This window comes from Dipodomys spectabilis, unplaced genomic scaffold, assembly GCF_019054845.1.
Source record: "Dipodomys spectabilis isolate Male_0828 unplaced genomic scaffold, ASM1905484v1 ptg000165l, whole genome shotgun sequence".
NCBI classification, from domain to species: domain Eukaryota; kingdom Metazoa; phylum Chordata; class Mammalia; order Rodentia; family Heteromyidae; genus Dipodomys; species Dipodomys spectabilis.
Genome location: NW_024870842.1, coordinates 4208239 through 4221978, shown reverse-complemented (window position 1 = coordinate 4221978; position 13740 = coordinate 4208239).

The window sequence follows — 13740 nt, the reverse complement described above, 5'->3', positions numbered from 1 at the left end:
GGGCTGAGAGGGACAGGAAACTTGATCCACCCTGGCTTTCCAGCCTGGGATCCTGGGGAGCCTGGCTGCGCGCTTTGGTTCTTACCTTTGAGCTTCATGACAGACTTCTGAGGAGATTCCTTAGTTGAGATAAGTTGAGTGGATCTTTTTATCTTGCAAGCAAAGAGCCTGTCTAGAATTGAAGCTTGAGGGGTTTTACTCTGGGTCTGATTCATCACATCACCTTAAAAATTCTTTTTTCCTCTCCTCTCTCTCTTTTATTAGCATATATTAATTGTACAAAGGGGTTTCATTGTGATAGTTCCATATATGTATTTAATGTATTACATCACTTTCTTTCATGTATTATCAGAGATTCCTTATGTTATGTTTTTATCTCTCCACTTAAACTGTGAGCTCTTTGAGATCAATGTTCTGTTGTATTTTAGGGAAGGCTAATGCTAATAGTGGTAATAAATTATCAGTAGTAATAGCTCATATTAACGGAATTTTTGCTCTGTAGCAGACATTGGGTGAGATGCATTCTATGCCCTGTTTTTTAAATTAGTAATTACTCTGTTGTGAGTTATTATTATTGTCAACAATTATCCTGTTTTCTCTGACTATACAACAAAAGAAAAGTATGTTTGTAAAAAAAAAAAGAAAGAAAAAGAAAAGTAAGCTTGTAATACAGCTGGAAGGAGGAAAAGAAGTATTTATTTTGGAGGTAATAGTTTTTTTTTTAAGATTCTTCTTTTCAACAAAAGTCATACGTTTTTATAGAAAAATTGGAAAATACAAAAAAGCATGCACACACAGAATCATTCTTATTTTTACTATTGCAGATAACCATTGTTAATATTTATGTGTAAATTCTTCTGGTCACACACATGCACACTCACAAGCTTGTGTACACATGCACACATAAATGCATATACGCACACGTGCACTCACACAATCACACCCATATTGTTTTGTGATTCTTTTTGCCATTGTAAAATCGGAGCCCTTCCCTTGCTGTGAAATATTCTTCTTTGACACCATCTTTCTTTGTGTGTGCCAGTGCTTGAACTCAGTGGGAACGCTTTCACTTGGTTTTTCCTGCTCAAGACCACTGCTCAGTGCCACTTGAGCCACCCCTTCACTTCCTGCTTTTTGGTAGTTAAGTGGAGCTAAGGGTTTCACTGACTTTCCCGTTCCAATTGGCTTCTAACCGAGATCCTCAGATCTCAGCTTCGTGAGTAGGTAGGATTACAGGCGTGAGCCACCGGCACCCAGCATATGGTATCATTTTTAAGAGCTCCAAGTTTTCCTCCACCTGCTAATGGTCAGGGCAGACGTGTAAGCAGGGGACCAAAGGGCCCTGGGAGGTTGTGCTTGGGAACTCAGACCTCTCTGGACTGTTCGAGGGATACTTCTGCCTGGAGTGAGGGGGAGGGCCTCTGGAGGGCACTGTGTCCCCAAACTTATTCTAAGAAACAAAAAAATTACTGCATCTCTTTGATATCCTCACTCCTGCTGTTTTTTTTCTCTCTGTTGTTTTGGAGATTTCCCCCCCCCCCCCCTCAGATATGCCTCGAGGATCCCGATAAGCGGTTCTGCACTGGACCTTGGCTTCTGGATGGGGTGCAGAGGGTCTCTGTTGGGTCCGGCTCTGAGTCTTCAGTATCTTGTTAATTTCCCTGTGCAATACCACTACTTGCCAGGAGATGGCGCTGCCAGCAAGTGTGTCTGCTTAGGTGTGATTTACACAAACCCTTGAAGGCTTTAAATATTTATCTGCAAAATTCAATAAAGCTGTTCATCAAATCTAATGCTCGGAATTTGGGCAGGCCATGAAAACATTATAATATTCTGCCCGAGGCTTCAGAATCCTCTTCTGCATGGTGTGTTTGTGGATGCAGATTCCCGATACTTGAATCTTATCGGCAGGCAGGAATTCATGCGACATATGAAAGGTTTTGTATGAGAACAGTCTTGGGAAACTCCCTCAAAATGTTCACTAGATTTTGTGGGGATTTCAAGCTCTTTTCCTGATTAAGGAGTTGCTGACGTCCAGTTTGGTATGAGGTTCGATCCTTTCCTGTATTCTCAGTATCTAACAAGTACCAGCAGAGAAGAAGTACTCCATGAACAGGTGAATTCAGGGAAGATCAGATGGATATGATTATTCTTTATTTTGAGAGCACATGTAGTGCTGTGTGTGCACAGTGCGTGTGTGCGTGTGTGTGTGTGTGCCTATGGGTGGTTCTGCTCCTCTTTAAGGATGCTATAGCTTGTATAAATATGCCTTAAAGATCCATATTTTAAAGGTGTGTCAACCAGAGTCGAGCTTTTGGGAGGTGTTGGAAACTTGAGTGGGTGGAGCCTAGTGAGAGGTCTTTAGGTGATTGGGGCCATGTCCTAAAGGGGGATTGTGGAGTCTCTGCCTCTTCCTTTTTCCCTTTCCTCCTGGCTGATGAGGTGAAGGGCTTTCCTCCACTACATGTTCCTGCCATGATGTATTGTACTGCCACAAGCCAATAGTCAGTAGATCATGGACTAGAACTTCCAAAGTGGAGCCAAAACAACTATTTTCTCTTTCTAATTTGACTATTTCTGGCATTGCATTATAGCTACGGAAAGCTGATGACTATAGAGGAGTTTGGAGTAGTATCTGATTGTCACAACAATGGAGAGCGTAGAGAGGAGAAGGGAGGGCATGGAGTGGGCAGAGTTGAAGGATGTTGAACATGCAAGAAACAATTCAGCATAGATACTCACACCTTTAGCTATCCCTTTGAGAAGCCCCTGCATGGCTTCCTTTGTAGCTGGGGAATTAGACAAGCATAAAATTCTCCCCAGTTGTCCACATCTGTAAAATAGAGATGTAAACAATTATGTAATTAACCCAGACTTATTGTAGGTTTCAAATAAGTGACAGAGACTAAGCTACTTCTTGCAAGTTATGAAACATTACATGACATAGTGACCTTCTTTGGTCCACAGAGATGCTTGAGCTTGGTTTCACTGGCCTGTTAAGCAGGTGAGGCCTGAATCACACAGGTAGGACTCACACCTGTTCCTACTTGAATCTTCAACATATCTGTTGCTAGCTCCTCTCTCTCCAATTGCTCAAGCTTTCTTTCATCCTTTTTTTCCACTTCTATTTCTGAAGTCCAACCCCTCAGTAATGATACACATTCTAGTCCAAAGTTAGCTCAGACATGTTTCTTCTCTTCTATCTTTCCTGCGTGTGCTCTCAGCCGGCATGACCACTGAGCTGAGTGAGCTGCCGAGGCTGGCTGATCTCAGGCTCTCACACTTGCCTTCTCTATGGAATTCTATGTAGCAGCCAAAGTGGCACTGAGGTCTGTGCCTTGGATTGTGTCATTTCCCTGCCTAAACTGTCCACTAGCTTCCCACTACCCTCAATGTTAGGGCCATTAGCTCTGAGGCCTTTCAGGCTCTGCTCCCCACCAGATACCATCTTGGACTTGCTACACAGCTCTCTGTCCTTACTGCCAATGCCCAGCTCTGTCTGAACATTTGGCCCTTGGTGTTCTCTCTACTCAGAATGTCCTCTCTCAGTTCTCATCTGTCTTCAAGTAGCAATCCAAGTCAAGTATCACCTCTCAAAGAGGCAGCCACTATCCTGTTGGTATATTCCAGTCCTGTTAGTCATTGAATCTCTTATCCCCTATAAGTTCTTTTACAAGCTCAGTTCTCTCTGAAGTCATCCATTTGTTCTGATGTGCTTGTTAGTTTTCTGTATAACAATTTACTGCCATAACATAGGTGTGGAGGTTTATATCTGTAATCCTAGCACTAGGCAAATCACTAGTTGAAGGCTAACCTGGGACAAGGAAGGAAGAAAGGAAGAGAAGAAGAAAAAAGAAGAATGGAAGGAAAAAAGAAGGAAGGGAGGAAAGAGTAAATGAAAGGTGATTCCTTTTATGTCATCCACACTCATTGTCCCCTTTGCTACATTTCATGTGTTTAAAGAGAGAGACCAGCTCCAGCCCCACAATGAAGGCATGGTGATTAGATGCCACGTGTTAGAGAGAGGCATGTTGCAGAGCTGGTAGACGTGTTTTAAAACCACCCAGGTCATCAAGCATACTTTGCTTTGAATTTGAAATACCCTCCACAGGCTCCTGTGTTGCACACTGGGTCCCCAACTTGTGATGCTGTTTTGAGAAGTTCCAGAAAGTTGAAGAAGTAGGATCTTGCTGGAGGAAGTAGTTCTCTAGCAAGGGGCCTTTGAAGGTTATTCCTGGTCCTGGGTCCTGTCTTCTCTCTCTCTCTCTGCTTCCTGTCCACCATGAGGTGAACAGCTCCCCTAGGTGTGGATCAGAGGGATATAAAGGTCTAACACAAGACACTGACCCCAAGGGCTCCTTTGCTGAGCTGCAAGACTTCACGAGGTGCCCTCTCTCCATTTAAAGAACATCACTGGTGACAAGGAGGCAGGAGGTGACAACACGAATAGCCAAATGAACCTTACGATCCAAAAATGCCACTCAGTGTGTGTGAGTAGCCTCTTCTTTGTCTCTGGAAGGGCCCAGGGAGCAACCCCAGGCCTAACATCTCTCTTTCTTGCTCTCCATTCTGACTTCGATTGCGTCTGTCTTGGTACTTTTATAGTGAGAGGTCTGGATACAGCCCAGTCCTTAAGCTCCTAGCCAAGGATCCAGACTAAGAAGCCTTGTTAATTGAAGTAATTAAATCAGCAGGAAGCCATTGGAACAATTATCACTCTACAAGGAAAAACTCATTTTGAGGCCTTCGTATAAACATTCTAATAAATAGCTATTAGTTTATATTTGTAAATACCATCAACCTATCAGGAAATTTGCTAATAGATTTTTAATTAAGAGGAAGCTCCTATTTATAGCAGAGCAGTACTGTTTTCCTTTCACTATCCTTCCCTCCCTCCCACTCTGAGTGCAGAGCTGTGGGCCTATTTGGAGAAAGAGACTCCATTTCTCTTGGCTAAGGTAGTTCTGGGTGGTGGGCAGGTCTCTCTATCAGGAGGTGGTTCCCTGAGCTCACTGTAGAGGAAGCCACTGAAATTTGACAATCAGGACTGAACAAGGGAGCCTAGGAGGCCCAAAGCAGGGTGGTGTGCGCATAGGATATTTTGAAATTCCTCATGTTAAGATGTGATAGTGATTTTCTTCTTTTCAGAACTGAGGTTCGAACTCAAGGCCTCATACTTCCTAGGTAGATGCTCAACCACTTGAGCTATTCCCCCAGTCCTTTTTTTTTCCGGTCCATTATGTGACTTGAACTCTGGGCCTGGGCGCTGTCCCTCGGCTTTTCAGCTCAAGGCTAACACTCTACTACTTGAACCACAGCACTATTTCCAGTTTTTTGGTGGTTAATTGGAGATAAGAGTCTCCTGGACTTTCTTGTCCGGGCTTTGAACCTCGATCCTCAGATCTCAGCCTCCTGAGTAGCCAGGATTACGGTGTGAGCCACTGGCACCCAGCTTCCTTTTTTTTTAACTTTAGGTCATTTTTCATTTTTCATATAGGTCATATGCTTTTTTTTTTTTTTTTTTTTGCCTAAGTAGGAGATCCTCCTACTTATGCCTCCTGTGTAGCTGGGATTATAGTTGTGAAACATCATGTCTGCCTTGTTCATTGAGATGAGAGTCTCACTGACTTTCTCTCCAGGCTGGCCTCAAACTGTGATCCTCTCAATCTCTGCCTTCCAGGTAGGCTATTATAGGCCTGTACTATTACACCTGGCTTATCCATGGTAATTTAAGAAAACCACTGAATTTTTCCAAAAGAGGATTTTTATCATTTCTGAAGTTCTTTCCAATAGATCATCTCAATAGTTTCCATCAGAATCTTGGGAGATATATATAACACAATTGTGATTATCCCCACATCTGGAGGCAGATCTAACTTAATGTAATCATTAAGTTTGGACTACTACAAATCATTAAATTTGGACTACAAGCCAGGGTTTCCTGGTACCTTGCTTTATTTCAGCTTGATTTTTCCTAACCCACTTTTAATGTACAGGTGGCAAATTATTTAGACCTGACTTTGAGATACCAAGATCTTTTCTAGATTGTTGTTCAAGGTCAGCTCCTGATAAAAGCTAGCAAGACCCAGTCTCAAGCTGGGTATGGCGACACATGCCTGTCATCCCAGCTACTCGAGAAGCAGAGGATTGAGGTCTAGGCTGTCATGAAATCGTATCTGAAAAACAAAAACTAAAAACAAAAGAAACTGGAGGCATGACTCTAGTGGCGGAGTATTTTCCTAATAAGTGTGAGCCCCTGAGTTCAATCCCCAGTACTGTAAAAATAAAATAAAAGGACTATTCTTGACAAAAAAATTCATTTGCACACATACAAATTCAGGGGATTTGGTTCTGTTCATGCTCTGAAAGTCAACGGAACCCTTTAAGACCTGTTAACTCTGAGAAAAGACTCTCCTATTCTCCAGCAGCAGGTGTGATCCACCGGAGACGTTTTAAGTGCTTATGTTAACTAAAGCTCTAACCTTTTTTGGGTGCCTGTCACCTCCTTTCAGGTTTTCAGGATGAAATACCAGCTTATAAGGGATTCGACCCTGTTATTACATGTCAGACGATTCTCTTACTATATATTTGATTATATATCTTGTAGTCAGACTTGCTCGTATTTTCTCTCACCATTTCCCCAGTTCAAGTTCCAAATTGGGGGATCTTGCGTAGATTCAGCATTCACGGATGGTCTTAGGGGCAGACTTACATTCTCCCTTCTCTGACAGCCCCCTCCCCTGCCCCGTGGCAGAGTAATGAGATAAAGTTCTTACTTGACACACCACGTCATCTATAATATGCTAACATTTCTGTATCATGTTAGTACTGCATTAAGCTAATATGACACTAATTTAAGAAGACAGGAAAAATGATGAATACAATAAGATTGTCACCCAGTTCCCTAGGGCTGCTAGTGTATCTGATTTAACTCACCGGAAACCTCTCAAGGATGGTCAGGGTCAAGGTGCAGCTGGTCATTGAAAGCCGGAGCCTCTGAAAGACCAAAATCACTGGAGATTTCCTCCTTCTGTCTTCCTGTTTCCCCTCCCAGCCAATTCTTAGGAGGTGGAAGGAGGCGGGGAGCCTGGAGTAGGGTGTATGCTTAGTTGAATACATTAAGTTTTGGAAGGACAGGCCTGGGTCCATTCTAAACTCTGCCAATTATTGATCACGGGCAAGTTATGTAACTCTTCTGAGCTTCAGTTTCCTGTAAGAAGTACTCAGTAACCTCAAGGGGGTAATTGTGAGGATTAAGTAAGGTGATGCATCCATAGGAATTACGTAAGAAACAAGAGGTGTTGGTGGTAACATGTCTTACTAGTTGGCTCCAGAATCAGAATGCTTGGGAAAATCCTTGGATCTCTAGAGACCTAAGAGATAGCATTCAGCAAGTTTTTTTTTAATCCTATTTTTTATAATCTTTAAGTTGTTGGCTGACTGAACTTCACATAATGTTCTTGAGGCTTACTATATTGCACATATGCTCTAATGTCTTTCCTTTTGAAGGCTGAGTACTATTCCATTGTATGGATATACTACATTTTATTCATCCATTCATCTGTTGATGGACATTGGGGTTGCTACTCTCTTTTGGCTATTGTGAAGGATGTTGTAAGGAAGACTTGATGTACAGATATTTCTTCAAGGCTCTGCTTTCAATTCTTTTGGATACATTTCCAGAGGTAGATGATATGGTAATTCTACTTATAAGTCATTGTTCTCTATAGCAGAGCACTATTACATATCCAAGGTTGAACTCATGATCCTATTGTTTCAACTTCTTGAATGCTAGAATTACAGGTGGAACCATTTTTGGTAATACTTCTAGAATGGTAATTGCTGGGTCAAGATTGAACACATGCATGTTTGGAAATCTTTACAAAGTGTGTACTAATTTGCATACCTGCTGATGGTATATAAGGATGGAGGCTCCTCCCCCCCCGCCCCCATTTACCAATCTGATAAAATAGAAAATTTGATTTTCTGCCTCAGCCTCCCTACTGCTGGGATTATAGGTCTGTACCAACATGCTGTATAATACTGTCTTTTCAATGGTTCAGTTTATACTTTCATAATCATGAGTTGTGTGCATTGTGTTATTATAGATATGTATACATTTATAATATTTTACCCTGTGAACTGCTTTACATATTTCATGCCCATTATTTATTGAAAATTTCACATTAACAATATTTTCTACCAAGCCAGGCACAGGTGGCTCATGCCTGTAATCTTAATTACTCACAGTCTGAGGATTGTGATTTGAAGCCAGTTTGGGGAGGAAAGTCTGAGACCCTCATTTCCAACTAACCACCAAAGTGCTGGAAATAGAGCTGAGGCTCAAGTGGTAGAGCATTAGCCTTCAGCAAAAACACTCAGGGTCAGTGCCTGGGCCCTGAGTCCAAACCCCAGGACCAGAACAAAGAAAGAAATAAAAAGAATATCTTCACTGGGCACTGGTGGCTCACACCTGTAGTCCTAGCTACTCAGGAGGCTGCGAACTGAGAATCGTGGTGTAAAACCAGCCCAGGCAGAAAAGTCTATGAGACTCTTATCACCAATTAACTGCAGAAAACTGGAAGTGGCACTGTGGCTCAAGTGGTAGGATGCTTGCCTTGAGCTGAAGAACTGAGGGACGGCGCCCAGGCCTAGAGTTCAGGCCCCACGACCAAAAAAAAAAAAAAAAAAAAAAAAAGAAAAAAGAAAAAGAAAAAGAAAGAAAAAGAAAAAAGAAATATCTTCTATCAACCAAAGACGGCTCCTTAACACAGGTATCAAATATACCTCTATCCAATTTTGTTTAGTTTTAAGTTTTGTTTCAAGTGTTAATGTGCAGATTTTAAAATATTTGTCTTTGTGGCTTTTGTGGTTTATGTCATGCTTCTAGTGGTCTTTTCTAGTCTAAAAATTAAAAAAAATTCTGTTCTTTGTATCCTTCTTCCCTCCCTCCCTCCTTCCCTCCCTTCCTTCTCTTTCTTTCTTTGCAAAAGAGAGATTAGCAAGTCTAGAGAGTTATTGCAGTTATATTAACATCACTTTAATGTAGCTCTCCCCATTCCCATTTTTTTTTGGTTGTAATGGAGCTTGAACTCAGGGCCTGGATGCTGTCCTTGAGCTCTTTTGCTCAAGGCTAGTGCTCTACCACTTTGAGCCATAGTGCCTCTCCTGGTTTTCTGGTGGTTAATTGGAGATAAGAGTCTCAAGGACTCTTCTGCCCTCACTGGCTTTGAACCGTGATCCTTGGATCTCAGCCTCCTGAGTAGCTAAGATTACAGGTGTGAGCCACCAGCATCCAGCTGTTTCTCATTTTTGCAGTGCTTAGGATGGAACCCAGGGTCTTGTTTGTATAAACAATTGCTCTATTACGGAGTGACCTTCCGAGCCCTATTTATTTATTTATTGCCAGTCCTGGGGCTTGAACTCAGAGTCTGGGCACTGTCCCTGAACTTCTTTTTGCTCAAGGCTAGTACTCTACCACTCGGGTCACAGCACCACTTCTGGCCTTTTCTATTTTTGTGTTACAGAGGAATTGAACCCAGGGCTTCATGCAAGCACTCTACCACTGACACATTCCCAGACCCTTATTTTAAGAAATGGGTATTATCTTACTCTTATTTATATGAAGGTTTTTCTTCTATCATGTGTGCTAAATAGGATATCTATATGTAGGAAGGTATTGTTATCTGCTGTAAAATGTACACATTTCACAGCCTTCTTTTTTTTTCCCCTGAAATTTTCATGTTGGTCTTCTTGAATTTTATAAGTATGCAGAGGAAATACAAATAATCATTATTTCCTTTCCCCTTGTCAAAAGTGATCACAGTTTTGCTAAAGCATCTCCCACAATGTTAAATGGTGTTCTGGTGGCAGGCATTTTATTGTATTCCAGACTTTAATGGGGATGTCTTTGGCAATTGGCTATTATACATGAGGATGAGTTTGTCTTTATGTATGTTTTAAAATTATATTAAAGTTGCATCTGTGTCCTCATATTTTAATAAAAAGATTATTGTTTTTTTCAACCAAGATGGAATATTGTGTGTTGTCCAACACCCTTGCTGGCATCTTTGAGGATGATCCTATTGTTTTGCTAGGTAGACATGTGACCACTGCCCATCTCTAATGCTGGTCTATCTCTGCATGTGAAATGTGGATATACGATTTTTTAGTTTTTTACTCTGCTGCCAGATTCTAAGTGCTGATATTTTATTCAGGATTTTTGCATTACTATTCATAAGTGAGATTTACTTGGCATTTTTTTTTTAAAATATCATCTTTGTCAGTTTGGGTATAAAAGTTTTGTGGGCTCAGTGAAAAGAAATTGAAAACATTCTTATAAGATCGAACAGCTTATGTAGTGGTATGTGTTATCTGTTCCGTGAAAGGTTGGTTGATTTTCTTTCCTGGACATCTGGGTCTTCTATGTTTTGGGGAGGCTAAGCCTTTGTTTACTTTCTAAATTACTACTCAAATTAGTGTGTTTAGACTCTCACCTTCTCCTGGGCCAGCAGTGTAATCACACTTCCCTATGAAATTACCTGTTTCAAGCATCTTCACTTTACATGGAATTAAAAGGCTTTCTTAGGGTTCTTTGAATTATCAATTTGTTATCCCTCCATCATTTTGCTATGCACATGTTTTTACATATTCTCCTTCCTTCTTTCCTTTCCTTTTCCCCTCCCTCCCCCTCCTCCCTGCCTCCTTTCTTTCCTTCCTTCCTTCTGTTCTTTCTTTCTTTCTTTCATTCATTCATTCTTTCTTTCTTCTTTCCTGTGCTAGTCCTGGGGCTTGAATTCAGGGCCTGGTAGCTGTCCCTGATTTAGCTAGAGCTCTACCACTTCAGCCACAGCTCTACTTCTAGCTTTTTGGTAGGTAATTGGAGCTAAGAGTCTCATGGATGCTGGGTGCTGGTAGCTTACACCTGTAATCCTGTTACTAAGGAAGCTGAGATTTGAGGACCATGGTTTGAAGCCAGCCTGGGCAGGAAAGTGTGTGAGACACTTGTTTCCAATTAATCACTAGAAAACCGGAAGTGGTGCTATGGTTCAAAGTGGTAGAGTGATAGTCTTGTGTGCAAAAGCTGAGAGACAATGCCCAGGCTCTGAGTTCAAGATCCATGAGGGGTGGGGGAGGAGAGTGCGAGAGAGAGTCTCATGGCTTTTTTTTTTTTTTTGCTTGGGCTGGCTTTGAACTGCAATCTTCAAGTCTCAACCTCTTGAGTAGCTAGGATCACAGGCATGAACCACTCACATTCAACTCTTTTAAAAAAATTATTCGATCAGCTAAAGCAATATCTAGGGGATTAATTTTTCTTTAAAGAATTAGCTTTTGAATACGTTTGCTGGTCATATTTTAAAAACAATTATTTAAATAAGTCAATATCTTTCATTTCATTTTCATGGGTCCATATCTTAAACCAGTGGACACATAAGTATTAAAATGAGTTTTTTTTTTTTAAGAAAACTCAGGTTTTGAAAGGGTACAGCAAGTTTAAAATTTGTCAGCTACTTGTAAAGTGAAATGAACATCTCTTTACTCCAACTCCTGCTCTAATCGCAAGTTGGGTTGAAATCAGTTCAGTGTATTGGAAGTAGGGGAAAATTCCCAAAGGGAAACAAAGTACTTTTAAGCATTTTCTGAACTACAGGTTATAGCTAAGAACCTTGTATGAAACTGTCTAAAACATACACACACAATATATATATATATATATATTTTTCTACTCCTTTTAGAATTCAGTCCACAGTGTAAAACCCTTCTACCTGAGCCCAAAGCTGGCATGCAGGGACAGCACCAAAACAGGCTGCTGGAAAGGAAGCGATGTGAGTGGGCTTTTCTTTTTTCTTTTTTTTTTTTTGGGTCCAGTTGTGGGACTGAACTCTGGGCCGGGGCGTTGTCCCTCAGCTCTTCAGCTCAAGGCTAGCGCTCTACCACTTGAGCCACAGTGCCACTTCTGGCTTTTTTCCTTTTTGCTTATGTGGTGCTGGGGAATCGAACCCAGGGCCTCATGCAAGCAAGGCAAGCGCTCTACCACTGAGCCACCTTCCCAGCCCTGAGTGGGCTTTTCATTGACTGCACAGGGATATTTTAAAACTTGAGGAAGGTTAACAGTGTAAACTACCACAAACTGTAGGAAGTACATCATTTTAGATTACAGTATTTCAGCTGTTTCCAAATGATATCTGGTACTTTCATGCAATGGGACCATTAGCACACTAAATAGAAATTCAATCCTAGCTACTCAGGCAGCTAAGATCAGGAGGATTTCAGTTGGAGGCCAGCCTGGGATAAAAGGTCCCAAGATTCCATCTTAACCAATAAAAAGCTGGGCTTGGTGGCACACGTTTGTCATCTCAGTTAGAGAGGAGGTTGAAGTCTAGATGGTTCCAAGACAGTGCTGGTAAAAAGTGAGACCTTATCTCAAAACTAACTAGAGAAGGCTGGACACCTTCTCTAGTGAGTCACACCTGTAATCCTAGCTACTCAGGAGGCTGAGATCTGAGGATCGAGGTTCAAAGCCAGCTTGGGTAGGAACGTCTGTGAGATTATCTCCAATAAACCACTCAGAAAACTGGAAGTAGTGCTGTGGCTCCAGTGGTAGAGTGCTAGCCTTGAGCTGAAGAGCTGAGGGACAGCACCCAGGCACAGAGTTCAAGCCACATGACTGATAAAATAAAACAACAACCCTCCCCCCCAACAAAAAAAAACAACAACCTAGAGAAAGAAGGTAAGAATTTAGGGGGGGCAGAGAAAACAAATGCAACATAGCAAGATGTCAGCTGACTTCTGTCAGGAATTTTCAAAGATGTCCACTGCTACTGTTTAATAGAAAACACTTAGCTTTGCCCCTTGGAGATGTTTGCCAACTCATGCTATTCTGATGTAGGAGCAGACCTTGTGTGAACTTTATCTGGGAATTTTCTCTGTCATGAGGCTTTTTAGTTCTACATCCCAACAGAGATGGACAAGACTTTATATGTCCAGAGGTACATAGGAATTGTGCATTTATGTTCTTCCCCTAATAGTAGCCTCCTGTGGTCTTACTGTATATGAATGCCTATAGTCCTATATGATTTATCATGGCCTGATGTATTTTAGGTCTAGCTTCCACACAGGAGAGAAAACATGTGTCATTTGTCTCTCTGAGTCTGACTTACTTAACATGATTTGTTCTAGGTCTACCCATTTCCTTGCAAATGACATAATATTCTTTTTAATGTCTGTGTAAAATTCTTTTGGATCCACTCATCTATTGTAGGGCATCTGGGCTGTTTCTACAACCTGGCTATTGCAAACAGTGCAGCAATGAGCCTGGATGTGCAAGTGTGTTTACAATATCCTGGCTTGTGATGTTCTGGGTAGATGTGCATGAATAGTATGTGTGGGTCATAGGGAAGATCTATGTTTAGCTTTTTGAAGAACCACTAGCCTTCAGTCCACAGTGGTTTTACTAGTTTACATTCCCACCAAAAGTGCAAAAGGGTTCCTTTTCCCCACATCCTTGCCAACATTTGTTGTTGTTTATATTCTTTTTTTTGGGGGGGGGTTCAGTCATGGGGCCTGAACTCTGGGCCTGGGCACTGTCCCTCAGCTCTTCAGCTCAAGGCTAGCACTCTACCACTTGAGCCACAGCACCACTTCCGGCTTTTTTTTTCTGCTTATGTGGTGCTGAGGAATTGAACCCAGGGCCTCATGCATGCAAGGCAAGCACTCTACCACTGAGCCACCTTCCCAGCC